Here is a 27,012-nt window from a genome sequence, read left to right as displayed (position 1 = left end):
AAGTAACAGCTGTTGAGAACAAAAACAGACATAACACAAAAGAAAAAAGGAAGGCATTGAGGAAAAGGGGGGAGGGGGAACCTGCAATCAACAATACCTTGCCTCCACACGCCAGTACCAAGACAGTATCTCAGACCTGGATGGGGAGGAGGTTCACCACTCCACTGCTGAAAATGAACATCTCACAGGTAATGCCAATGTTCCTTTTTACAGCAATGGAGGGGAAATTCCTACAGTGGGAAAAATAGACTCTCCCAATCATTGGAAGGGTAAAACCAAAAATCCCCAAGTAGATGCTACCTGCTGGAGAACGTATCTGTCAAAAATGTGGATGGTGAAGACAATGGGGTAGCCCTGCAAATTTCTATCAGGGGAGCATCTGTAGCCAGAGTAGCAGATGTAGCAGCACTATGAGTAGAATGACTGACCACCACACTAGGCAAGTCAACCCCTGTGATTAAACAGCATGTAGTGATAAAGAACTTAATCCACCTAGCCAAGGTAGAATATGACACCTTCTTTCCCATAGCAGGTTGAAAAAATAGAGTTCGAGATTCTGAAATGATAGGTACATTTTGAGATAAATTCTGAGGGCTTTATGTACATCCAAAGTATGCCAGGACTTCTCCGTGGGACTGATTGGTTGAGGACAGAAAGAAGGAAGAATGACTTCCTGCAAGCTGTGAGAAACAAGTGTTAACTTTGGGCATAAAGGAAAAATCCAATCTTAAGAATTGAATCCAGATGGAATATTCACAGTTCCTTCCACAATGCTCTGATCTCTAAAACCCTTCTTGCAGAGATAACGGCTCTAAAAAAACACCACCTTCCGTGCCAGAAACCTGAAAGTCATCTGTCTCAAATGCTCCAAAGGTGGTTTAGTCAATGCAGAAAGAATCTTGTAATGACTGGTAATCTGTCTCTTTATCCATAACTGGTATTGGTAGACCTTCCTTCCCACTCAATCTCCATTCACAAAGTTATTGGTCAGCTGGAAGAACAAAAGATATTGCAGAAATCTGTCTCTTTATCCATAACTGGTATTGGTAGACCTTCCTTCCCACTCAATCTCCATTCACGAAGGTTGAGCCAAGAGGCACCCCTGGAAGAATAGCTCTGTAAGTACAAGTAGACACAGGTGACCCAGTGTGATCAACTGCAAGGACCATGCTCTGTGAGACCAGTGAGGAGCTTGAGTATAACCTGAGCCCTTTCTGACCTTACTTTTCTTACCACTCTTGACAGAAGAGGTGTTGGTGTAAATGTGTAGAGTACATCTGGAGGCCACAGAGATATTAGGGCATTGATCCTTTCTGCTCCCTGGGTCTGAAACCTTGAGTTGAACCTGTTCACCTGATTGTTAATTGGGAAGGCAAATAGGTCTGCCTCCAGGAGACCAAAGTGGCTTCCTATCAACTGTAAGGACAGTGGATGAAGATGCCATTATGTTGTACTGGCGTTGGTTATGCTTATCCAGTCCTTTCACATGTTTAATTCCCCTTTGACACATTCTACCACCAAGGAGAGAAGGTGACATTCAGACCACGCATGTAAGATTGTTATGTTCACCATGACAGATTGAGAATGGGTTACATTTTGGCTGTCCTGTCGTCCATTCTGATTAGTACCATCCTGTAGTGCACTAAGTGCTGGAAATGCAGAAGAGCTAATCCGATTGCCTTCAGCTCCAGGCAATTTACACTGTGTTTATCTTCTGGACACCATTTTTCTGGAGCATAATTTGAGTTGCAAACAGCCCTCCAACCTCTGAGGCTAACATCTGTGGTGATCTGTACCTGTGGAGGACCCCAAATCAGGTCCCCCCTGGAGACTGCTGGAGAGATTTACCAGCTAAGCAATGTTATGCCTCAAAACATAGAGACAAGTGTCTCACCTGGGTAGTCTATTTCTGGTAAGGCAGGAAAAACCACTAGAGTTATTGAGCATGGAAATGAGCCCATGGCACATAGCTGACTGAGGGATCATGAATTCCTGAAGATGATCCAAAAGGATGAAGTATAGGCAAGACACACTTGGGAGATGATGGCCTGAAGGGCCTGCACCTTTTCTGGAGAAAGAGAGATTACCCCTTGCAAATGTCCATGATTCCCCTAAAATGCTGGATCTGCTACGATGGATAGAGGAGGATCTTCCCATAATTGACTAGAAAACTGAGTCTGATAGAGAAGAAAGAATGAAGCAAACATCCCAAACTGTCTAATGGAAGATCTGATTAGTAAATCATCTATACAAGGGTAGACATGAATCATTTACTGTTTCCAATAGGCTACAATCACTTTGGGGAAAACCCTTGGAGACGACGGCAGCCCAAACGGAAGGGATATGTACTGAAAGTATTGTCTCTGGTAGGCAAAATGTAGAATTTCCTGTGCCAGTGTTGGTTGGATGGACCAGAATGTGTGGCTTGGATGGATCAGAATGTAAAGATAACGCTTCCAAAAGATTGAGAGATGCATGAAAATCCCAAGGTCTGAGGACCTCCAGAATTGTACTGAGAATCTCCATCCTGAATGTGTGTTTCCTCACAAATTGGCTGACCCATTTCAGGTCCAAAATCAGCGTCTCTTGATTTTTTTTTGAGAGAGAGAACAATAAAAAAATGGAGTAGCAGTCCTTCAATTTTCGAAACAATGGAAGTGTCTCGATGGCTCCAATGTCAATCTGGTGCTGAATGGCCTCTAAAACTAGCTGATGCTTTTCTTCATTACTTGACTTTGGAGCGGGAATAAAGAAATCATGAGGATAACAATGAAAATCTACTAAATTTCACTCCCTTAACATCTTTAGAATCTACTGGTCTGATGTGGTTTCTTCCCATACTTGGACAAACAACTGGAGTCTTCCACCCATATATTGGGATGAAGAATCAGGACTGAGGAGGCTTGTGTGCCTATTTGCTTCCTGAAGTGATAGAACTATTTTGCTATTGTATCTGTGCTGCCTTGATTGGTATCCATGCTCAGACCTCAATGGTCTGCCAAATCTGTTACTTCTAGAATAAAAGGAGCTATAAAGGGATGAAAGGAGGAGTAACCCAGGCAGAAAGTTCTCTTGTCATCTTTTTTGTGAGAGGACACTAATGCCTTCAGCTTATCTTTAGTCTCTACCAATGCAGACTCAAGAGCCTCCTCGAATAGCTTAGTGTCCCTGAAAGTAGAGAAAGTAAGGGTCTGCCTGGGAAGGGCACCAACATGCACTAAACTGAATAATGTTATGGTTCACATCAGCTGAGAAGACTGCCATTTCCAGAAATTTGTCAGTTCCCTGATGTAGTTTAATATTGCCCTGAGGGACTTTGCTGAGGAGCTCCCCAGCCCATAAAAAGGCAGATCTGGAAAAACAGATATCGGAGAAGTGGCTCTAATGGCCAGTGGGGTAGCCTGAGCAGAACTGATCTAGGTAAATAATAAACCTTCTAACTGCCACATTATTAGGATGGACTGCAGTGGGTTTAGACCACTCTTTCCTTACTATCTTAATAATGTCTGCAGGAAAGGGTGTTAAAACACTTTTGATGTTGTGCAGCGTGTGAGGCAACACGTCAACGTTTGGCACCAGATTTTCCACCTTCGTGACTGTAGTCAGCAGCTTGTGAGCTGGAGAAACACCTCTCCCTTTCTGAATGAACAAAGAGACACTGTAAACTTCTCTCAGAGGAGGCTTTTATTCTTAGAAGTTCCACTGTGTGCAACAATATACACATCGACACCATCCACCATCCACACTAGTAACAACCCTCTCTGAGGTGAAATGCTCACCACTACTCTAGCAAAGGCTCCGTGAGGCCTACTAGCATTTGATGAACATGGCAAGTTGAGGACCTTTACAGCGTGGCAGAACAAGAGTGCAAAGTGCTTAGTCTGAAAAGTATAACTGAGGCAGGTGCCTCAAAGGCCTGATCCTCATCCCTGAAAGCTTCCTTTCTCCATACTCAGAAACCAAAGTAGGAATAGAAGTAGAAGAGAAGGTTAAGAGGTGATATAATAGCCCTGTTTAAATATTTGAAGGGACATCATACTGAAGAGGGATTTTCTGCTGCTCCAGAGAACAGGACTCAGAACAATATTCCATCTCAACATTAGGAGGAACTTCCTGACAGTAAGGGCTGTTCAACAGTGAAATGCACTCCCTCAAGAGTGGTGGAGTCTCCTTTCTTGGAGGTCTTTAAACAGAGGCATGACAGCCATCTGTTGGATCTGCACTGATTGAGAGTTCCTGCATGGCAAGGGGTTGGACTGGAGAGCCCTTGTGGTCTCTTCCATCTCTATGATTCTATGAAATTGAGTCAGCTGGACCCTTCTCCTCCTCTGTGTAGTCAGCAGACAATGTGGACTTTACTGAAGTATTTGTCTTTTTTGGCTGGGAAGCATGCCTAGAAACTGTTTTAGTGCCACTGCATTTGGCAGCAGACACAATTCTGTGATCCCAAATGGCCACCATCAAAGAAAAGGTTTTCTCATTTTTTTTCAAAATGGCAGGTAACATTGCTTCAGCCTGAATGTTTTTCACTCTGATCAAGCAATGGCCAATTTGATTAGAGAAGGCGAGGAAGGTGGGAAAGAGGATTCCTGGTGAATGTGATCCCTGTTATATCTCGGGGGGTAAGGGTGAGCTAAGCCGCCAAATGGGGCTGCCAGCTCCTGAGTGATGACCATCTGGACCCAGTTACAAAAATCCAGATGGAAGGTGTGTCCCTCCACCACCAGTAAGGCAATTGATGACTGACTCATGCCACTGAGACACAGTTTGTGGCTGCGTCCCATGGCCCATTCTGAGCCTGGTGCTCATGGTGTGAGATATCTTGATTCTGTACGGCGAGATTTCCCCATTCCAACAATACCATTACTCTTGCTGGGCCCATGTGGATCTCTACAGTGGAATCGGCAGACTGAAATTGAGATGTGGGGGGAAGAACCCCCAGACATCCCTGGGCTATCCTCACTATGAGGAGAATTAGTTGCCACAAAGCCAAAATAGTCAAAAGGAAGAAAGAGAACTAAAATTGCCAATAGAGACTAACCTATATCAAATTATTTTTGAATATATTTGTTTTAGATGCTAGAAAGAGAGGAAAAGAAAGATCAATCCAGAATAAGGCAGGGGCAAGACAAAATTAATCAGAGCTAATCCCATGCTGAATGCTACAGTGAACTTTGTCCTATCAGAGCAAATGAGAATGACAACCCACTGTAGGAGCTTTCCCCTCTACTGCTGCAAAATGGTAGACAGTGTTGCAGCCAGCTACTGTGTGAACCTTCAGAAGACTCTTGGTTCTCCTGAACAGGCAAATTTCCTGAAGGAGTGTTTCTGACTTCTCAAACTAAGCACTGAAAAACAGCCCTTTCAACTAATTTTGCGTTTACCAATTATTTTTCTTTCCGTCTTCTAAAGGTATAGATGTTCGCTACTTTGACACACAGTCTTCACAATATTCCAGCTAACTATTATTAAAAGCTACAATTTAAATATTTTTTCTAGAGTTAGGAGAGTTAAGCTATCATTTAATCTGTTTACAAGTGGAGAAAGCAATAGGGTGGTGTCCCTCCTAACACTGATGGCTGTGGTATCAACACCTAGATTGTTAGCAAGCAGGAAATGCAGCCCACTAGATAAGACTCAATTGTGAGAGTGGGGAAAAGATCCAAGAGCCAGTGTGGTGTAGTAGTTTTAGGTACTGGACTAGGACTCTAGAGAACACGGAAACCCACTGGGTGACTTTGGGCAAGTCACACTCTCTCAGCCTCAGATGAAGGCAAAGGTATATACCCTCTGAACAAATCTTGCCAAGAAAACCCTGTGATAGGGTCGCCTTAAGATCACCGTAAGTGGGAAACAACTTGAAGGCACACAACAACAAGAACAACAAAAGATCCACCAGCATATTCTCGCTTCCTTCATCTTTAAACTGCAGAAAGATTTCAGGAGGTTACTTTAGTTAAATCCAAACACAATTACTGCACAACATGGCAAATAGGAATGCAAGTATACTATTTATTATGAGAATATATTTATACCTTTATACTTTTCCATCTTTAAATGCTGCTTTTCTTCCAAAATTATAGTAGATTTTGACGATCTGAAACTCTAAATCAACTGATCAAAGGTCAGCATCAGAGAATAAAGTGTCTTGTCTTCAGGTGGCCTATCCACGGCTTCCAGGTCTTCAGGGTGCTTCTAAATTTCAGTTTCTTCAGCTCCACTGGAATATCTGAGAATCTTGCTATTCTCATGGATTGCAATTCTAAGATTGAAAGCAAATGACTTATTTCCAAGTCAACATGGTTACAATTTCCCACAATGTAATATTCAGATGGTTCTGGATAAAAGCACATTATGTCTCAGCCACAAGTATTCTAGAAGTATGCTGCACCCTCCTGTAGTAACTGATTACTATTTTTGAAATCACAGTGGACATACAGTACTGATGAAATGAACAGGCAAACACATCATTTAGATTTGCAGGAAAGAGGAGAAAACTATATTGAAACAGAAATTACAGACAACAAAGGAATTAGGTGATTATGTTCAAGGGATAGGGGAAGAAAGTGAGGCAAGATTTTAAAGAAGTCCATCAAGAAAAGAATGTAAGAAGATTTGAAAGGTAAATTAAGAAGGACCCTTAAATATAACATTACCAAATCCTCTTTGAACACTTTGCCTCAGTATGATAATTTTCAAATTTCTTCAAAACTCAGAACACTTTCTTGGCATAATCCAACTTCTAGGTAGGGAACTGTATTTTTTTTAACCCTAGAACAAAATTATGCAATTTATAGTAATTCATAATTTGCAACCCTAACTTCTAGGTAATGCAGATAACTTCAGTGACATATAAATTGAAGCCTGGAGCTTGAGCTAAAACTTTTAAACTAGTTGCATAATTATAATCTGTCACAAATTCAATTAACTTTCTGATTATAGCATATAGATATTTTCATGTAATGAATACGCATATAGAAACAAGGAAAATATACAGAAAAATTACACTCCCAGTGATTTCTTACTAATAAGACGCCATACTCATCATTAAGAACCCTTTATTTGTGATGGGTTTCTCTTTCAGACTTTTAGCCTCAAGAATTATCCTAAGGTAATTAGTTTAAAATAATACAGCTTAGAAAAATGGTGTTTATGCTTAAGATTATTTTATCCCTATTATATTATGTATAAATTATTCAGTACTGGTTTTTAAAATCTCAAGAGTTATTGCTGAGAATAAATATATTCTTTATATCACACACAGCTTTAACCACCAATTTTTTCACAAAACAATGATTGGCACTGCTAGCACTCCATATCATTGGTTTTTTCCATATTGTGAAGATGGCACGTTTTCCTCATAGGCTGAACCCTAAAACCCACATTTCATGCACAAATTTGTTTCTGCATTTAGTTATTATTTATGGGAGTAAATGTATTTTAGTAAAACTATTTAACAGTTTATAACAAAACAAAAACAAACCGCTTCATTTATATACCACTTCGTACTGAACTAACAGTGTCGAAGTGGTTTACAACTGTAAGCTAATTGCCCCCAACAATCTGGGTACTCATTTTAGGGACCTTGGAAGGATGCAAGCCTGAGTCAAGCTTGAGCCCTTTTGCTGGTATTGAACTCACAACCTTATGGTTTTGAGTGAGTGGCTGCAGTACAGACATTTAATCAATGCGCCACCAGGGCTCCTTCATATTACATATGCTCAAATATAATATGAAAGTTTTACTGAAGATTCACCCTAGAATTATTATATTATAACAGACAATTTTTTATTACTACAATAATTTTATGGTTATTTATAAAATATAAATCACACTTTAATATTTAAGCACCTTTCAGCTTCTGCAACATTCCAGCTTTATATTATGCTTGTACTGTGACATAATGAGCAATTTCGAAAAAAGAAATACACTCTTAATAGAAAATCAAGATGAACAAAAGACAAACACAAGTTGGCATGCATCTGTTGGTTAGGATCAACTAGAGCAGACCCATTCAATCAAAATATAGATAAATGTAATGCATTCAACTGGTCAACTCTAGCCAGTATTAAAATAATTTAGGCCTGTGTTTCCTAAAACTATGACAAATAAGAGTTTGAATGGATATTTGTACCGCCCTAGTAATGTAATGTACTGCCCTAATAATGTACTGCCCTAGTAGTATCCATAGCATGAGGTTGTCCAACTCAGTCTTTGACACTCTTTAATCCATATTTTAGTCATCTGTTTAGAGTGCATCCTAACCTTATATTGTTCATAAAATGGCTGCAGTAGTCCAGAATTTACACCAGCATAAGGTCAACCGTGAAAGCACAGTATTCACATATCACTGTCATACTGACTAAACGGGTGTAGGAAACAAACATAGTCCCTATCTTGGTCGCAATGCAAACTAGGGTCTGAACAGACAGGCCAAAATAAAGCTGTTTTGGGTCACTTTGAAGATATGCTGTTTAAATGACACAAGGATCTTAAGAGGCCAGAGGCTGCAATTTGGCATGGCTTCCGGAATCTTAGGATGCATCTGTCATTTAAACAGCATACCTCCAAAGTAAACCAAAGCAGCTTTATTTTGGCCTGTCTGTTTGGGTCCTGAGTCCAGGAGTGTCAGTGAGCTACAGAAAGACTTTTGTAGCCCTTAATGCATCTGACAAACTGAGAAAAACAAGGGCAAGCCAAATTAGGGATTATTTTAAGATAGTTACTGTATGAAAATGGCTGGGCTCCAAACACCAGTGAGATGGGTTCCAATTTATCTGCAATTTGATAAACATGTTTTGAAAAAACTGAGAACAAATCCTGATTAAAGGATGATCAACAGGATACTAGGACAGAAGCATGGAGATAGAAATCAGCCTACATATGCATGACGCTAGAATCATTTCAGAATAAATTTGTAACAGAATCAGCCATTTTAATAATTATTTAACATGGCCATCATCTTGTGGACTAGTCCCTTGAGCAAAGTTTTCATTTGTCTTCTTTCTAGGATTTCATCTTGCAAATGTGTATTTGTTTGAAGTAAAAGGTACAGTTATAAACTCAGCTGCTTACTAATGTCCAGACAACCACTAACGTTTCTAATCAATTCTGCTCTGCTGACCTTAAGATGAAAAAAAAGCATGTGGCATTATTTCCCTCTTGTGAAAGACAAATATAGTGGTATCTCTGGTGTCATTAAACCTACATGGACACCTGCAACAGTACTGTACTATGATACGCATTCCCAGGTATGGGAACAGAGAAAAGTACCTCTTCCTGCTCAATTTATCTGCCAGGCTGACTTGACCTAGATTTGCAAACCAATCCTTTAGGCCAGTGAGTCTCAAATGCTGGGCTCCACATATTTTGGACTTCAACTTCTAGAATCCCTGATCACTGGCCAGGCTTCTTGGGGCCTTTGAGAGTTGAAGTCCAAAACACCTGGAGGACCAGCTTTAGACTCCATTTATCATGAATTGTTACCAAATTTCAGTGCTTAGTAAACCTATAGTCAGGGCCTAATATATTTCCTGTTACACTTTGTAAATTTCCTGTTACACCTTATAAATAAAGGATTTATTATTTTAATGAATCTATACCCCACCTTTCTCCCCAGATGGGGTCCAAGGTGCCATTCTGGGATTCTTAAATTTCCTTTAAAATGACACAGTTCTTGTTTTTAGGTTTAATTCTTTGAGATTTCAGGAGATATAGGAGAACTGCTGAACAAGATTTCTAGAGGGGCTTGGATTCAGAGTCCCTTGTCTCTGCCTAGGCAAAAATAATAATACAAAACTAGCAAGTCCATGAAAGTTTGCTACATTTCTGTGATTAATACATGTGGAAGTTCTACCGTTTTAGTCTCCTGCTCCCAAATTAAGTTGGTTTGATACAATGCTGTACTTGGTTTACCATGGAACAACTGTAGTTCCAATACATGATACAAAAAAGGCTTCTGTTCAGCTCAGTCAGGAAGATCCTCTCTAATCTTTTTGATTCCAGTTCTTGTACTGTTTACATTTGTGCTTTTCTTGAAAGCCTGACACTGCAGGGTTTTATACTGCGGTGCTTTCACTCAGTTTTTAAAAAAAACAAGTGAACAAAGTGACTTGAAAGATTCTGCATCTGTTTTTCAAACACAATAACCTAAAAGTTTTCCAAATGAGAAATTCAATTTTCTCTGCCTAAGAAGGACAAGGGCAGCCTGGCTCTCAAGGGAAGTTTCTTTTTATGTTGCTAATGGAGTTTAAATTTTATTTCCTGGACTTTACAACTCTTTGTCTTCCAAAGCCCACATGGGGAAAAGAGGAGTGGACTCTGCCAACACCAATCTCTCTCTCTCTCTCTTTGTACCATCCTAATTGACAACATTTTGACAATATGTAAACCTGTGACTCCAACATTTCTTTTTCTCTTGTATGATTTTTTCAAACACCTTGCCTGAAGAAGAAGCCAGTGGAGCTTCAAAAGCTTGCTTCATGTATTTTATGAATTCTGGTTGGTCCAGTAAAGATACTGCCGTTTTGTGCATTTTGGGTGTTATTGTACTTTACTGTATGGCCAGCATGGCTACCCCTGGATACGTCTAACTTTAGTGTAATTTAAAAATATAATTGTATTTTATAATGCATTTTTGTTTTTATTCCTTGGTGTTTTTTTAAACTAAATTTGAACACTAGAACTTGGGAAAGGATGCAGAACTACATTTTCTGCCTAGAAAGTTGTTTGTATATTAAGGAATATGCCTTTCCTTCCTAGCTGTTAGAGACTGACAGTACAAATATATGGTGTGTGTGTTGTGTGCCTTCAAGTTGTTTCCTACTTAAGGCGATCTTATTATAGGGTTTTCTTGGCAAGTTTCTTCAGAGGCCGTTTGCCATTCCCTTCCTCTGAAGCTAAGAGGGCATGACTTGCCCAAGGTTACCAAATATACATATATACAAATGTATGCCCCTAAATACACTTTCATACAAAAATAATGAGGGGAGGGGGGCGCAATAATAGCAGGTGGCTTATCTCCAGAATCCTTCAAAGTTTAATCATATTAAGTCATACACCTTTGGAGGTTTTCATGCAATACACACATCTCTTATGTCTGAAAGGAGGTAAGCAAATGTCTGAAAATGAAAGGAGGTGAAACACATCACACTGATTGTTAACAAATCAAATCATGCATGACTTCTTATGGGTTCACCCCCCAATGCTGCTTCAGAATCCCAACACTGCACTCCCCAGCATCAGTTTATTGTGAAAAGGGCAGGGTCACCAAAGGCCTTCCTTTTCCAGGACACACGCTACATTTCAGACTTCTGCCCAGGAGGAACTCTCAAAGGTCCTCCATTATATATACTGACATGAGTGTTGTTAGCTTTTATTTGGGCATGTCCTCCATTTTTCTGGAATGCCCTCCATTTTGCAGTCCCTTGTCCTCCTTTACAATGAGGACATCTGGTCACTCTGGTATGGTAGAGAACAGATCAGTCTAAGCAGCCAGAGGGACCAGGCGTCCTCCTTTGCGGACTTCTCTTTAAGAGGAACTCCAAAACATCCTCCGTTTTGAGCAAACCTAGAAACATGAAGTTATATTTCTATGGGGAATTTTAGCTTTTATTGCATTTTATTTGTTTTCCGTTTTGAGCATGGCTAAGTGTGAATTTATATTTCTATCAGTGGCATGACTAAGAACCATAAATTTATATTTCTAGCTTTTACGGTATTTTATTTGTCTTCCATCTTAAGCATGGCTAAGAACCATGAACTTATATTTCTATCAGTGTTTTTAGCTTTCATTGTATATTTGTCCTCCGTTTTAAGCACAACTAAGAACCATCAATTTATATATTTCTAGGAGTTTTTTTAGCTTCTACTGTTATTTTAATTGTCCTCCATTTGCAGCATGACTAAGAAGTGTGGATTTATATTTCTATCTCAGTGTTTTTAGCTTGTATTGTATACAGTTGGCCCTTCTTATACACAGATTCAATCATCCGCAGTTTGAAAATGTTCCAAGAAGTATAAATTTCAAATATCAATCCTTGATTTTCCATTTTTCATAAGGGACACCATTTGCTGTGTCACAATATTTAATGGGATTTGAGCATATACCCGGCGTATAACAAGGGTCCACTGTATTTGTCCTCCGTTTTGAGCTCAACTAAGAACCATGGATTTATATATTTCTATGAGTGTTTTTAGCTTCTATTGTTATTTCTCTCGTCCTCCGCTTCGAGCGCCACAAAGAAGCACATTTCTATGAGTGTGTTTAGCTTTTGTTCTTTTACTCGCCATCCGTTTTGAGCGTAAGAAGCGTGCTTTCGGCTCCTATTGTGTGTTCGTCCTCCGTTTCGACGGCGACCGAGAAGCGTGGGCTGACATTCCTGTCAGTTTTGAGCTTTCTTAACTGGGTCACGTCCTTTTGTGTCTCCTCCCTACAACTCATCCTCCTTGAACGTTTTTAAGCCAAGCAAACGGAGGAGGGAGCTTTATTTTTATTAGTTTATTTGTTTGTTTGTTTATTGTTGCATTTCCCCTCCCCTCAGGGCCCTGCTTCCCTTCCCCGGTGGCCGCTGAAGGGCGAAGGCGCCCCAGAACTAGGCGCCCTGGAGGAAGAAGAGGAGCAGGGCTCGGGGCGTGTGTGTTTGAGAGGGCAGCCAACGTTCTCCTTCTTCGTCATCGTCGTCGCCTCAGGTCTATCGGAATGTCCCTGGAAAAAACGGCCCCTTTAAATAACGCCCGCCCCGCCCCTCCCCCTCCCCCTCCGCGCGCGCGCCGCCTCGCGCCACAAACAGCTGTTGCCCTTCCTCCCTCCCTTCTCCAACTCCCCCTCCCCCTTCAGCGCGCGCGCCGCCGACGCTGCCAACCGCTCCCCCTCCCCTCCCCCTCCCCCTCCGACAAAAAGCAACGGCCACTCGGCGGCTGTTCCAGAAACTTCCTCACTCCCCCTCCCTCCCTCCCTCCCTCGCGCCTGACTGCCGACGCCCCTAACAGTCTTCGGCGGGGTTACGGATTCCCCTCCCGCCTGTTTCCGGAGGGGCGGACTCCCCCCCCCACACACACATCCCTGGCTCTGTTTGCGCGGCTGAGCCAAAACGGCCGACACTAGCGGCAGCGGCGGCGGCGGGCGCGCCTTGATGGATGGCTGGCTAGGCTAGGAGCAGGTTTGAGTGACAGCGCTTACCTTGGGTGCCAATCTTCGTCACACTGACAAGCGGCTGCAGCAATCGGGACCCGCACCGCCGCGGCTCGCGTCACCGCGCACACACGGCCTCCTCCAATCAGGAGGCGCGCCGCTCTCCGACGACACCACGCTCGGCCCTGACGCCTTATCAATATTCAGCGAGGGAGCGGGGCCTTTCGTGGTGTTAGGAAGGGGGCGCGAGCCTGGGTGAAAAGGGGGCGGGCGGCGGGGAAGGCGCCGCCTCTCACATCGGAGCCCTGGGCGCGTGCCCGTGCGGGGCTCATGAATTAGTCATGATGTGGGCGGGCAAACCACGTTCTTCTCTCTCGGGCGGCCTTAGTTGAATAGGCAGGGAGGCGGAGGTGAGGATTTAAAGAGGGGGCGGAGCTGAAGAACGCTCCTCCTCCTCCCTCGGCCGGACTGGGGCCGCACGTGACGTCATGTGGCCTCGCGGGCGGCTGGGTTTCGTTGCGCGCGAGACGCTCCCTCTGAGGCCTCGCAAATACACTGTGTTTCATTTAATATCCTCATTCTGTTTCAAGGAACGGTTGCCTGCTAAGACTTCTTTGGTTAATATATATATATTATAATGTATACGTATGATATATATGATATATATTTATTGTGTGTGTGTGTATATATATATATAATTTTATTTTCTTTTATCCCAATATAGGGATTCAAGGCAGTGAACAAGTATAAAGCAATACAATTTAAAAAACAATACAAAATATTAAAATACATAAATATAATTTTTTTTAAAAAAGCAAACAATTTAAAGGATTAAAACAGTTATAAATTAAAATGTAATATATTAAAATACAGACACAAACACAGAGACAGACACGTTTCTATAGATCTAGATACGGGCAAGCCTTAGTATCTATCCGTCCTTTCTTCCCCCTTTACTTTCAAGTAATAGAGTTGGAAGAGACCACAAGGGCCCTGATCCAGTCCAACCCCATTCTGCCATGCAGGAAATCCCAATCAAAGCATCCCTGACAGATGGCCATGCAGCCTCTGTTTAAAGACCTCTAAGGAAGGAGACTATCACCCTCTGAGGGAGTGTGTTCCACTCTTGAACAGCCCTTACTGTCAGGAAGTTCCTCCTAATGTTGAGCTGGAATCTCTTTTCCTATACCTTGCATCCATTGCTCCATGTTCTTGTCTCTGGGTCAAAATTCAGAATGACTGTCATAGATTAGAAAGCGGGACCAAAGCTAACAAAATTAACTTCAACACGGAGAAATGTAGGGTACTGCAATTAGGCAGAAAATAATGAAATGTCTAGATATAGGATGGGTGACACCTGGCTGAATGAAACTACGTGTGAAAGAGATCTAGGAGTCCAAGTAGACCACAAGTTGAACATGAGTGAACAGTGTGATGCGGCAGCTAAAAAGGCCAATGCTATTTTAGGCTGCATCAATAGAAGTATAGTGTCTAGATCAAGAGAAGTAATAGTGCCACTGTATTCTGTTCTGGTCAGGCCCCACCTAGAATATTGTGTCCAGTTCTGGGCGCCACAATTCAGAAAGGACATTGAGAAACTGGAGCGTGTCCAAAGGAGGGTGACAAAAATGGTGAAGGGTCTGGAAACCATGCCCTATGAGGAACGACTTAGGGAGCTGGGGATGTTTAGCCTGGAGAAAAGAAGGTTAAGAGGTGATATGATCGCCCTGTTTAAATATTTGAAAGGATGTCATATTGAAGAGGGAGCAAGCTTGTTTTCTGCTGCTCCAGAGACTAGGACCTGGAGCAATGGCTGCAAGTTACAGGAAAAGAGATTCCACCTGAACATTAGGAGGAACTTCCTGACAGTAAGGGCTGTTTGACAGTAGAACAAACTCCTTCCTCAGAGTGTAGTGGAGCTTCTCTGAGAACCTTTGTGACTGAAAAGTGGGGTATAAATTCTCTAAATGAATAAATAAATAAAATACAGAAAGAGAGAGAGATGTTTTTCATAGACAACTGGCTTATATAGGAGCATTCAGAGACAGATAACACACATACACACTGTCTGTCTCTGGACCCTCTGAGGGCCAGTGTGATATAATGGCTGAATGTTGGACTAGGACACTGGAAGGCCAGGGTTTGAGTCCTAGCTCTGCCATGGAAACCCACTGGGCGACCTGGCCAAGAAAACCCCATGATAGGTTCACATTGGGGTTGCCATAAGTTGGAAACAACTTGAAGTCACACAACAACAGCCATTATGGACCCTCCTCTCTGCCTCATGGATCTAAGGCAGTAGGCTAAAGTCTATGAAAATTCATGTTTCCCAGCTCCTTACTTTCAGTTATTCTCTAAAGTGTGCTACAAGGTCCCTTTGCATACTGATTTTCCAGACTAACAAAGCTAGGTCTTTGAATATGTTTCTATAGATATATAGCATATAACTGGGGAGGTCTTGGACCCTATCCATTCCTTGTTCCCTCTTTCTTTTGATGCCTAAATTAATATCCTTAAAATAAAAGGAGATTTGTAACAACGTGTTTCAGAGGAAAAAAGAGAAAATCAGCAGGCATCTGAAACCTTTCCTTGCTGTTTTAAAATTTAGAATAAAAGTACTGAGGGGGGGAAAAGCTGGATGCCTTCTCAATTATTACTATGCTTATTCAAAATTCGGGTCAGAAAATTTCATAGGAGGCCTCCGTGAAGAATTGTACCTCTATGTCTATTAAACCGTTCTCTTTTAATGGGGGGCGGCTTCCTAGCTGGAAGTGGGTAACCACAAAAATGTTATGTTTGTTTAAAAAATATGGTGTGTTAGTCATCATGGGGAAACCTTGGAGCTATTTTAATGTACTCAGAATCCACTTTGACAAATGTGTGAATGGAACAATAGTAGTAGATGCCCATTGTAGTGCATAATTTTATGGGCGTTCTGTGGCTTTCCTGGTGGAGGGCACTGTAAGAAAATGCAAAAGAACAGAAAAGAAAATCCAAAACAGAAATTTCCAGTATAAATAACTATTAGTATAGTTTAATGCCGTTAAAAAAAAAAAAAGCCATGTGGTTGTCAGTGACTTTAATGGCTTTGCACTTGTTGACCAGCCAAATGGTAGCATGCTCACTTCCAAGGAAATGGGTAAATAAAGAACTGCCATGGAGGGATAGAAACTTTTAAAATAAAAACTGAAAAATCAACAGAGAAGTGGAACATCAGGTTTTTTAGCTGTCGGATCCTTTGAGGAATAAATCCTCGTGTGCCAACATTTCTAGGATCCTCTCTACTACATACTCTGGCTGTGAAACACAAAAAGAGATGAGACTAAGATGAGAGAATTCAGATTGCTTATATCAGTCTGTGTTTTCTGTTCCTGTTTTGGGTCTAATTACTGTTTTATTTTCCAGTACACTAGAATCCTGTGAATAATTCCCTAATCTTCTGAAGTCTGTAAAAACTCATTCATAGTAAACTGGTTCATGTCCTAAATATTGCAATAACTTCCATGTGTTTCACAGACATGTGTAAACTATGAACAACTGGAAAAAGTGAACCCAGCGCCAACATCCAACGACAAAAAAAATTAAACCTGTAGCTACTACATTACAGTACTGCGCCATGTTGTTCTTGAAGATGTTTGTTTTCCTTCACTAGAGTTAATGGTTGATATACATTGAGCCTTCAGGGATTAGTATATTAATTGTATAACATTAGTTATTACGACCACCATATTGGCATCAGGATGCATGTCTTTCACAATGGCTGAAATTCTTAGAACAATGGGATAATATGTATTATTAATACTGGAATGCCATCTGCAGTACATATTCCTATTAGCAGCAATGGTATTAAGACACTTGTGGCCTAAAAATCAGATAATACTAAATCACAAATGATATATGGAATACACGGGTATCTGCTATATGAAAAAATTAAAGTCAATCAAGAATTCTCGAATCATATCATTAGAAAATCTCTAATAAATGTATGGAAGAAAATAAAACAACTATGGGTTCCTAAAATACCATTATGGACCTCCATTAATGAAGCGCTATTCAGAAGTGAGAAAATGTCCTGTCTTAAATGGCCAACCTATGACGATATTACGATAGTGGAAAGTGATCAAAGAAGACTGAAAACAGAAGAAGAATTGGTTGCAGAGGAGTATAAATGCAATTGGTTCCTATATAGACGTCTAAGAGAAAGGTTTCTGATAGATCAAAAGATGGAGGGCATAGGATCGGGCGATAATGAATTTGAAAAAATAATTAAAGAAGAAGGTAAACAAGAAATATCTTAAATTTACAAATTACTCTTAAAATTCGACTTGGAACAAGAAACAGTTAAAAAATGTATGATTGATTGGGCCAGGGACATAGGACAAGCTATATCAATGGAGCAATGGGAAAGGAACTGGAAGAAAAGAATGAAAATTACACCAAATTTGGGTCTTCGTGAAAACTTAATTAAAATGCAATATAGATGGCACCTTACCCCTCATGTATTATCAAAAATCAACAATAATAATAATAATAAATGTTGGAAATGTGGAAAGGAGGAGGGAACGTATTACCATTGTTGGTGGCTGTGTGAAAAAGCACAAAGTTATTGGTTGGATATACACAGAGAAATGATAGAGATACTAAAGATTACATTCAGAAAAGACCCCAAACTCTATTTACTGTCCATGATAATCAAATGGATGAGCTCGGTAAATTTGAAAAAATGATCTTTTACATGACATCAGCAGCCAGAGTTTTATACGCGGGAACTTGGAAGGATATAAAAATTCCATCTGTAGAGCAATGGTTAATGAAGTTATACGATTACATGGAACTTGACTGTTTAACTCTATTGTTAAAGGGAAAAACAAAGAAGGATCTACTGAAGACATGGCAATCCTTTATAAATTATTTAAAACTTAAAAAGGGGAAATATTCAACAATTCTATTTGTTGAATGAACGGAAACTGACTCGAGGATATGAGGAAAGGCAAGTGTTATTGATCTTGTCACAAGGGAGTAAAAAGTGTATTGAAATAGATTAATGAAGATAATTAAGACATTTTAATAGGATTCTTTCACTGTGAGATAGAAAATAAGTGTGGAAAAGGGCAAAAGAACCTTAGTATTAAAATACAAAGATAACAGGGAATTTAAGGAAGGGGAACAAAATAAGGTCAAACAAAAATATTGTATACATAAATGTGTTAATGAAAGGTATAACAATCGCACGAAATATGAAGATGTGTATAAATATGTTTTCATTTTTTTATTTTATCTTTTTTGGATGGAAAATCAATAAAGAATATGTTCAATACTAAATCACAAATCTTACCTGTCGTGCGTTAAGAAATTTAAAGATTTGTAAAAGTGGAGTATTGTAGCACCTCCGTTATGAAACAGCCTCTTGTATTATAAACAGCTGTTATTAACATAACATTATTGATTTCATCAAATAACACAAGTTATTTGTGTTATACTGGAGTTAGTATATGACATTGCAAAACTGTATTAAGCTAAAGAAACTAAACACTGTCTTAGAATGAGTGAAGCACCAGACCAAATGAGTCTGCTTGCTTGGTTCACATCTAAGCAAATGTGAAAAGCCACTTTCCATCTTAGAATAGGCAGAATGCAAGTTTTGTTAGTGGAATTTACTCCCAGAAAAGGATGCACCCCAAAAGTGTATAAGAGCATACAAGCAAGTGTTACGCATGTTTCTGTATTCAGGCAGACAGTTTCCATCATTCGATGTGCTTTGGATTCTGTGGAAGAAATTCAATATGGTTGCAAGCAGCCAGACAAAATTTGACATCTGAGTTCATTCTGATGTTCCCTTTCTGATTTTTGTGATGGCATGTGTTTAGGATAAATAAACAATTCTTCTGTATTTGATTCTTCTAGGTTTCTTACCCAGCCCCAAAGTAGCAAGTTTACAACAAAGATTGGGAAAAAAATAAGGGCATAAAGGAAAGGCATAGCCAATTTTAAAATAGCTCCCTATTGGCTTAGCTCCTAGTGATCAAATGCCAGTCCAAATGAAAAAGGGCTGGCATTGCCTTTGGAAAATGCTTAGGCTTTGGCGAAACTCCAGAGGAAAGGAGATCAGAGCCAGTTGCTGTGATTAACTCTCCAAGAGCCCTTGACCTTCATAGGTTTTGTAGAGCTGCTGTTGCACTAAGACTGCCCTAGTAAATCCTAATAGTCAAAATGAGGAAAGGAGGAAATAAAAAAGGCAGCACACTTTCCATTTGTGTAGTAATTGCAACATTTCCCATGATTAAAATAAGTGCTAAGCATAGTTTTAAAACTCTTATAAGCCTTTCTGAGCCCAGAGTTTGGGATGGGACATAAATAAGGAAGCAGCTTGAAATCACACATTCCCTCTTTATTTCAGTCTCCTTTAACCACAGAATGTTTAGTTTTAATCAAAAACTATAAGCTCCAGTGTTTGTAAAGTTTTATAGCACTGCTTAACAGATGGTCCTACCAGCTGTAGTTCACTAATGCCAGCTTGATCATAATGTGCATGTTTTCAGTGATGGGCTGCATTCAAGGGTGCCCCCTTCTATATGCAAAAAGATACCACTCACAAGAAAATGCCACTAGTTAGATTATTTTATTTGCACAACCTCGTGTATTAGTAGAATCACATGAGTTACTTTGGACATTTTTGCAGTGTTGGCTGAATGCTTGTTTGCACAAGGATCTGCCACTTTTGTGGTATCTGCTCAAAATGCAACAAAGAGATTACTTTATTAAGTGATGATCTTGAAAAGTGTGAGGTACTGTTCCTCACTTTTGTCCCCTTCCATCTCCCTACTCTGTGGGTTTCAATAGGATGTAAAAACAGAGTGTCAACCATTATATCATCATTCTGTCAATGCAACATATAGAGCTACAAGGTTTATTTCTTAAACTGGGCCAGATTGAGGCTGGAGTTTGGGAGCCAGTGTGGTGTAGCTGATGTTGGTCAAGGTTTGAATCCTCACCCACTGGGTCACCCACACTGTAAGCCTCAGAGGAAGCCAATGGCAAACCTGAGCTAACCTTGCCAAAAAACTTCATGATAGGGTCACTTTAGGATCAGCATAAGTTGGAAATAACTTGAAGGCGCACAACCACAACAGAGGCTGGAGTCCTGGAAGTCCTCTCAGCATACAGTATTCAACTTCTTCTTTTGAGATAGACAACAGTAGTGAAACAGAGAATCAACATGAAGGAGCTTTATTCCTCCTTGCTCTGCACTACCGCTATAGTGTCTCCTTTAGCAGCTGTTATGATAGCACTTCTTTAAAACACATCAGCTCACTAAAAAAAAATGCTCAAGTGAAATGAAATAAATTTTATGCTTAATGCTTTTAACTCTTGAAAGGGCTATATTCATAATACTTATAACTGCCAAAAGGTATCCTTTTCATAAAGGAGCTCCCTTGTTTGTCGAAAGTCAGAAGAAAGTGAGCCCTTGTGCAGTTACCATGGTTTGCAGTGCGGAGCACTTCATCTAGCCCTTAAATTGTCTTAGGCTGCATCCGCATTGCAGAAACCACTTAACTGCCATGACTCAGTGCTATGGAATTCTGGGAAATGTAGTTTGCTGTGGCACGAGAGCAAAGCTTTCCTTGTCTTTTAAAGACAGGTGCAAGAACGAGGAACAAGCAACTACCTTCTAAATCCTGAACAATTGTGCTTTCTGACTGAGGGAAGCTGTGGTGTAATGGGGGGAAAAGGTCTCCCAAAAGCAGGCAGGGGCTCAGTGGATGTCAACTTTGCCTGATTTGGGGGAATGTCCCATCCCTATCCTACAGTCAGTGCAGTTCCCCTGACCCTCTGTAACATTTTCAGGGAGGATGAGGGAGCTATTGTAGAGGGGTGGGAGAAGGAAAGTGTGCCTTGACTAGTCCTGTCACACATAGTCTAAGTCCAGCCTTATGAAAAGAATGATGTGTTTTTGGGCTCCAGTCAAAAAATCGAATACAAGTCTAGCAAATCAAGGAAAAGTTTAATTTCAAGGAATGTCTTAAGTGGGACAGTGATACTTGTGGCTGCTTGGGTTGGTAACTTGTTTAATTTTAATTCAAAATCTTTTGAATAAACAGCAAAAGATACTTTAGTATCTAAAGCCAGATTAAAGTATATAGCATATATTGCTTATATTTAAAAAAGTTAACATATTAAGCACTTATGTACAACTTGGAAGTGAAGAAAATACTGCTATTACAATTACTGGTAAAATGCCAGAAAGCTGTATCTATTCATAGGATTTTGTAAAGGTTGCAAAGGTATCTGAACAGCTGTAAACTGGGTTCATTTTATCAACTGTAACCAATACATTCCATAAATATTCCAAAATATCTAGAGTTGTAGTAATAAAATACACACTCTGTATGTTCTGTCTTGTGCTGTGCACAGTAGAGAATTTGGAGGTCTCTTATACTGCTTCTGTCTCTAGGGTTTATTTCACATTATCCAGCTTTATGAGCAATGTAAGTGAAAACAGTCAAACTCTTTTTTCTGTGTTGCTCCTTGTAACAGGAATGTCTCTGCTCATAAAAATAAATGTGTTTCTGCTTCCTGATGTATTTTTTACATGAGAAGATTGAAACAAGCCCACTCACAGTGCCAAATATTTAATATTAAATTGTTCTCACAGAAAACTTTCCCTACTTCTTCATTTAGGCAGGTTTTTTAAAGGTTAAAAGCAACACACACACACACTACTACTACTACTACTACGATACTAGGGGTGGTGGGTGATTTTCAAGCCTGTTAAATCTAGAAACTCAGTACTATTTACAGCTGTTTAACCTGATATTCCTTTGGAAGACAAGTATCCAATAAATGGTAGTTTGGGTATTTTTCATGCCGACATAAGCATTTGAGCCCAGCGCCAGGACACCTTTGTAACCAGCAACTGTCACATATCTATCTGATGTAATTTTTCTAGCAAACACATTAAATTAGCTTTGCATACTGTAACAAAGCAAACATCAAGTGAGAGATCAAGTTATAACTGCAATCATATATTAACAGGATTAGAAGTAAAAGCTAAAAATATTATATGGGCCATTGTGTGCTTCTATATGTGTGTCCCTCAAACACAGATGGCAATAAAATCTTACTGAGTTCTTCCTCCCTGCCCCCATTTTTAAAATTTAAGTTGCTTTCATGACTGGAGTCAAGCTTTCTTGCTTATCATATCTTGCTCTAGTTTCTCGTCATCTGCTCCTTGTGCTTGTCTATGGTTCCCTCCTTGGGAATATCAAAACACATTACGCTGCCAGAATTCATTGGCACTAAATGACTGAGTCAGAGCCTAATGCTATTACAAGGCCTGCAACAGCTGCAACAGCAATACATCTGCAAGTCATTTGGAAATGGACTAGAAACTATCCATTACACTGGATTCTACCTTATATATTAGTATATGACCGCTAGTGCTATTCCAGTGAAAGTACAAATATATACTTCTTCCTTTCTAACCTATTTACATATAGTTGAATAAGTTCGTGGAGTGTCCAATTGTTAGTATATCATCACACATTTTCAGCTTGTGATTGCCTTTAGTGATAATATTTTAGGTATATTCCAGACATTTGGGAACATTGAGCTAAATTGGCATAAAAAGCCCCCAAACGTCTATAAAGGGCCTCAGCAACAGATGGATCTTTTCCTGCAGGATTATCAGCCAGTTCCATTTCCTTGGCTGACAAGGAACAATAAACAATGCCTTCCCACTTCCTCAGTTTAGTCCCTCTTTGTGCCATTTTCAATCTCATCCCCAAAGAAGATAGTAAAACTATGTAGTTTTAAATCAGTGTACAGTAGTTTCACAAAAGACAAATCAGACTAGGGAAAACAAGTTGCTCTAGAGCAGTGGTTCCCTAATTTTGGTCCAGATGTTTTGAACTTTAGTTCCCCGAAGTCCCAGCCATCTTGGCCAACAGTTAGGAATTCTGGTAGCTGAAGTCCAAAACATCTGGAAGAATAAAGTCTGGAAACCATGGCTCTAGAGCAGGGGTAGGCAACCTTTTTGAGCCGGGGGCCGGGTTGCTGTCCCTCAGACAACTGGGGGGCCGAAGCCAATAAATACATAAATAAATAAATAAATAAATAAATAATAAAAAATAATTCCTACATACACTGCACACATCATATTTTGAAGTAAAAAACAAAATGGGAACATATACAATATTTAAATTGAAGAACAATTTCCCGGCCTCTGTGGAGGCTCCGGCCTTGACAGAGGCTGGGAAGGAGGGAGGAGGCTGCTCCTGATCGCAGCGAGCGCCGCGATCGCGGGCGGCCCCCCACCCTTTCCCGGCCTCTGCGGAGGCTTCGGCCTTGACAGAGGCCGGGAAGGAGGGAGGAGGCCGCCCATGATCACCACGATCGCGGGAGTCCCCGCGCCTTTTCCCGGCCTCTGTGGAGGCTTCGGCCTTCACAGAGGCCGGGAAGGAGGGAGGAGGCTGCCTTTCGCGGGCGGCAATCGGCGGCAGGACCGGGCTGGGGCCGGTCCCAAGACCTCGCTGGGCCGTAGGTTGCCGACCCCTGCTCTAGAGTTTCTGGTGCTCTAGATGTTTTGGACCTCACCTACCCGAATTCCCAGCCAGTATGTCCAATGCTCAGAGATTATGGGAGCTGAAGTCCCAAACACTTTGATAACTACTGTTTTAGCACATAAAGTTCCTCACTGGTGGTTTGAGATGGTCCGTCTTTTTCAAATGGTCCCAGTGGTGAGGAAGCTACAGTGCCAAGACCTGTTATAAGCAATACTGTACAGTGAACTCCTATGCACCTCCATTCCTTAGTACAGTGGTTCCCAAACTTTGGTGCGTTACAGACGGCCCAGAAGGGACCGTCTCGTACCGCCGCCAGTTGCAGCGTCCGGGAACCACAGCAGCCAAACAGCGCAGTTCCCGGACGCTGCCAAGGAGCGCTAAAATAACGCTCCTTCTTGCTCCCCGGAAGAGATGCCACGAGGCGCTATTTGCGCACTTGCGGCGTCATTTCCGGGGTGCGACGTGCGGACGCAGAGCGTCCGTTGCGTCAAGATGTCGGCGGCCGTGTGGAACGGCCGCCTCCATTTCTTACAGACTCAGTCCATGCTAGGGTTAGGGGCGTCTGGAAGAGACGCTCCTTTCTAACCCTAGCACGGACTGAGTCCGTCCTAGGGTGCCCATTTGTAATGGGCCTTTGGTTCTCCAGGAGTTTTGGACTTCAGCTCCCAGAAACCTCAGCCAGCTTGGCCAACTGTCAGGAATTCTGGGAGCTAAAGTCCAAAACATCTGGAGGAATAAAGGTTTGGGAATCACTGCCGTAGTGTATGCCATGTTTCTTTTCCAGCTTGATGGATACATTAGTGGTAAGCAAGATCCATGTGTTACAAAGAGTTTGTGTCATTTCTCATTCAGGTGGAGTGGGAGTTGTGAATGATAGAATCATAGAGTTGGAAGAAATCTCAAGGACCGTCAAGACCAAACCTCTGCCATTGAGGAATCTGTCAGGGGTGCACAGTCAAAGCACTCCTGACAGATTTCTACCTAGCCTGTTTAAAAACCTCCAAAGAAGAATACTCCACCACACTCGAAGGGAGTGTGTTCCTCTGTTGAACAGCTATTACTCTCAGGAAGTTCTTCCTAATGTGGTGGTGGAATCTCTTTTCATGTAGTTTAAATCCATTGCTTCATGTCCTAGTCTCTGGAGCAGCAGAAAACAAGCTTTCTCCATCCTCAGTATGACATCCCTTCAAATATGGTTGTGTGGGTGCATTCAAAATCACAAGGGAGGCCCTTGTGGGGATGAGACCCATGCATTATCTCTTCAGACTGCCAACACCAGCTGTAGCCCTACACACACACACACACACACACACACACACACACACACACACACAAAACCCCAAAAGAGATGATTGTGAAGAGACAATTCATTGGAAAGCTTTGCCACCCTCTCCTTCCTAGTAAGCTATGTTCCAAATACCTGCCCTCTACCAGTGTTGGTATCCTGCTTTCTAGGAAAGCAATTGAACCCACACTCTGTCATACCTTTTTCAGCCCAGACCATACTTAACCTAACCTTGGAAAAACCTCCTTGAAGAGGCAGTCAGTGTGGGGAGTTCCACAAGCTCCATTTCTTTCCATATATTGTTTGGTTTGCTCTTTCAATCACTGTGTTTATCCATTATAACCTGCTTTTCTGCATATATGTGTCTTAACCTTAACCAGATATATATAGTATTAGGGTAAGACACAATTCAGACATACTGATAACATAAAACAGCACTCTTCAATTAAACCTGATCTTAAATGACAGAGACCGGTTGGCATAAAAAGCTGTTTACTGCCTGTGGAGAGAAGAGGGGGCTAAATTTGTAGCTTCTAATGGCAAAGAGTGCTACAACTTCACATTCAAGTAGTCAGCTCTGAGGTTTGAGAGTAGCCACTGAGAAATCCCTTTCTTGCACCTCCCTCAAATGTGTCTACAAAGATGATGAGACAAAGGTCTAATCTGCACTGCAAAAATAAAAGAGTTTGACACCACTTTAACTGCCATGGCTCTATCCTCTGGAATTGGGATTTTTAATTTTTTATTTGTGGCACCAAAGCTCTCTGACAGAGGCTAAATATCTAACAAAACTGCAAATCCCCGAATTCCATAGCATTTGACCATGGCAGTTAAAGCAGTGTCAAACTCCATTATTTCCACAGTGCATTTTCAACCTAAGAGAAATTCCTCAACCCTGAAAAATACTAGGTTTGTAACTGAGCATATACGTGGGACAATACCAAACTACAGCACTGTTATTCCACTTTTACTGCTGTTGCTGCCTCCTATGGCATTCCTATGGTTTAGTGAGGCCTACGAGTTTCTTTGGCTGCAAATTCTAAGTGACCCCCCTAAACTGCATATCCCAGGATTCCACAGGAGGCAGCCGTAAAAGTGGATTAGTGCTATAACAGTTTGCTTGTGTTGTCTACCATTGAGACAGCTGTTGGGTTATGGAGATCTAACAGGTGAATATATTTCAAACACTATATTTGCACAAAAAATGGCAAATGTAGCTTGGTATATAGTAGTTATCAAAGGATTCTGTGCTAGGCAGCATTAAAACCTGCCTGCTTGCCCACTCCAGAAGCTTTTTGTGAGTGTGTAGTTTGGGATAAAATGTTTATTAAATTGGTTTAGATTATCACACGGTTCTTCAACAGTGGGATAGAAGCAGTAACAACACTGTAATCCATGGATCTTATTGCACCACATTGTGGTCAGACAGTAAGTATCCTATAGTTAATCTGTGCTTCTGCCGCTTTTTTTAATGGGCAGGAAAATCCCATGAATAGCTGTCAATCCCATAGTTATCCCATTATTGCAGGAATATACAATCAAAGCACTCCTAACAGATGGCCGTCCAGCCTCTGTTTAAAAATGCCTCAGTTTTATTATATTTCATTAATTTTAGTGTTCCCAGTGATATGTGTCACTGTGCATAAATTATACTCATTTCTAAGTCTCAAATATTACAATTTATCACAATAGTATTAAATGTAAGAAACTTTCCTACCTCAAAGAGCTTCCATTTAGTGTGTTAGGGTAAAAGGAAACAGAGGGTGAGAAAATGGGGTAGAAAGCCAGATTGTCATTTTAACAACTGTAACATTATTCCTAACATCTTTTGCCACATTTGACAAAATGATGCATTTTTAACAGTTGTACCTAAGCTGCACTTTGTCACTTTGAAAACAGGGAAGATTGTAGGTGTTATCTTTGATGTCTCCACTTTAATACTGCTTTCCTTTCAGTCATTCAGAACAACATTAATCGGCTTTGTTCATCAGCTGCCATTGCAACATTACAAAACATTTTCAGGTCTAGTTCCA

General features: G+C 40.9%; 1 protein-coding gene across 8 annotated transcripts in view; it reads right to left on the bottom strand.

Moving 5' to 3' along the window:
• Window positions 1–13,375, bottom strand: part of PKNOX1 (PBX/knotted 1 homeobox 1) — a 47,998-nt gene extending 34,623 nt beyond the window's left edge. For 2 of the 8 annotated variants that reach the window (XM_042457966.1, XM_042457971.1), the window contains exons 1-3: window positions 13,181–13,374; window positions 6,657–6,771; window positions 6,036–6,262 (exon numbers count right to left, since the gene is read on the bottom strand). The gene's annotated coding sequence lies outside the window, so the exon portion shown is untranslated. Of the gene's footprint in view, window positions 1–6,035; window positions 6,263–6,656; window positions 7,526–9,607; window positions 12,002–13,180 lie in introns of those variants that run through there. The other 6 variants (XM_042457970.1, XM_042457973.1, XM_042457972.1 and 3 more) reach the window with 6 other exon arrangements.
• Window positions 13,376–27,012: the final 13,637 nt, after the last annotated feature.

This window comes from Sceloporus undulatus, chromosome 3 (assembly GCF_019175285.1).
Source record: "Sceloporus undulatus isolate JIND9_A2432 ecotype Alabama chromosome 3, SceUnd_v1.1, whole genome shotgun sequence".
NCBI lineage: Eukaryota > Metazoa > Chordata > Lepidosauria > Squamata > Phrynosomatidae > Sceloporus > Sceloporus undulatus.
The sequence above is the reverse complement of the archived record's forward strand: the minus strand, read 5'-3'. Positions and strand labels throughout refer to the sequence as shown.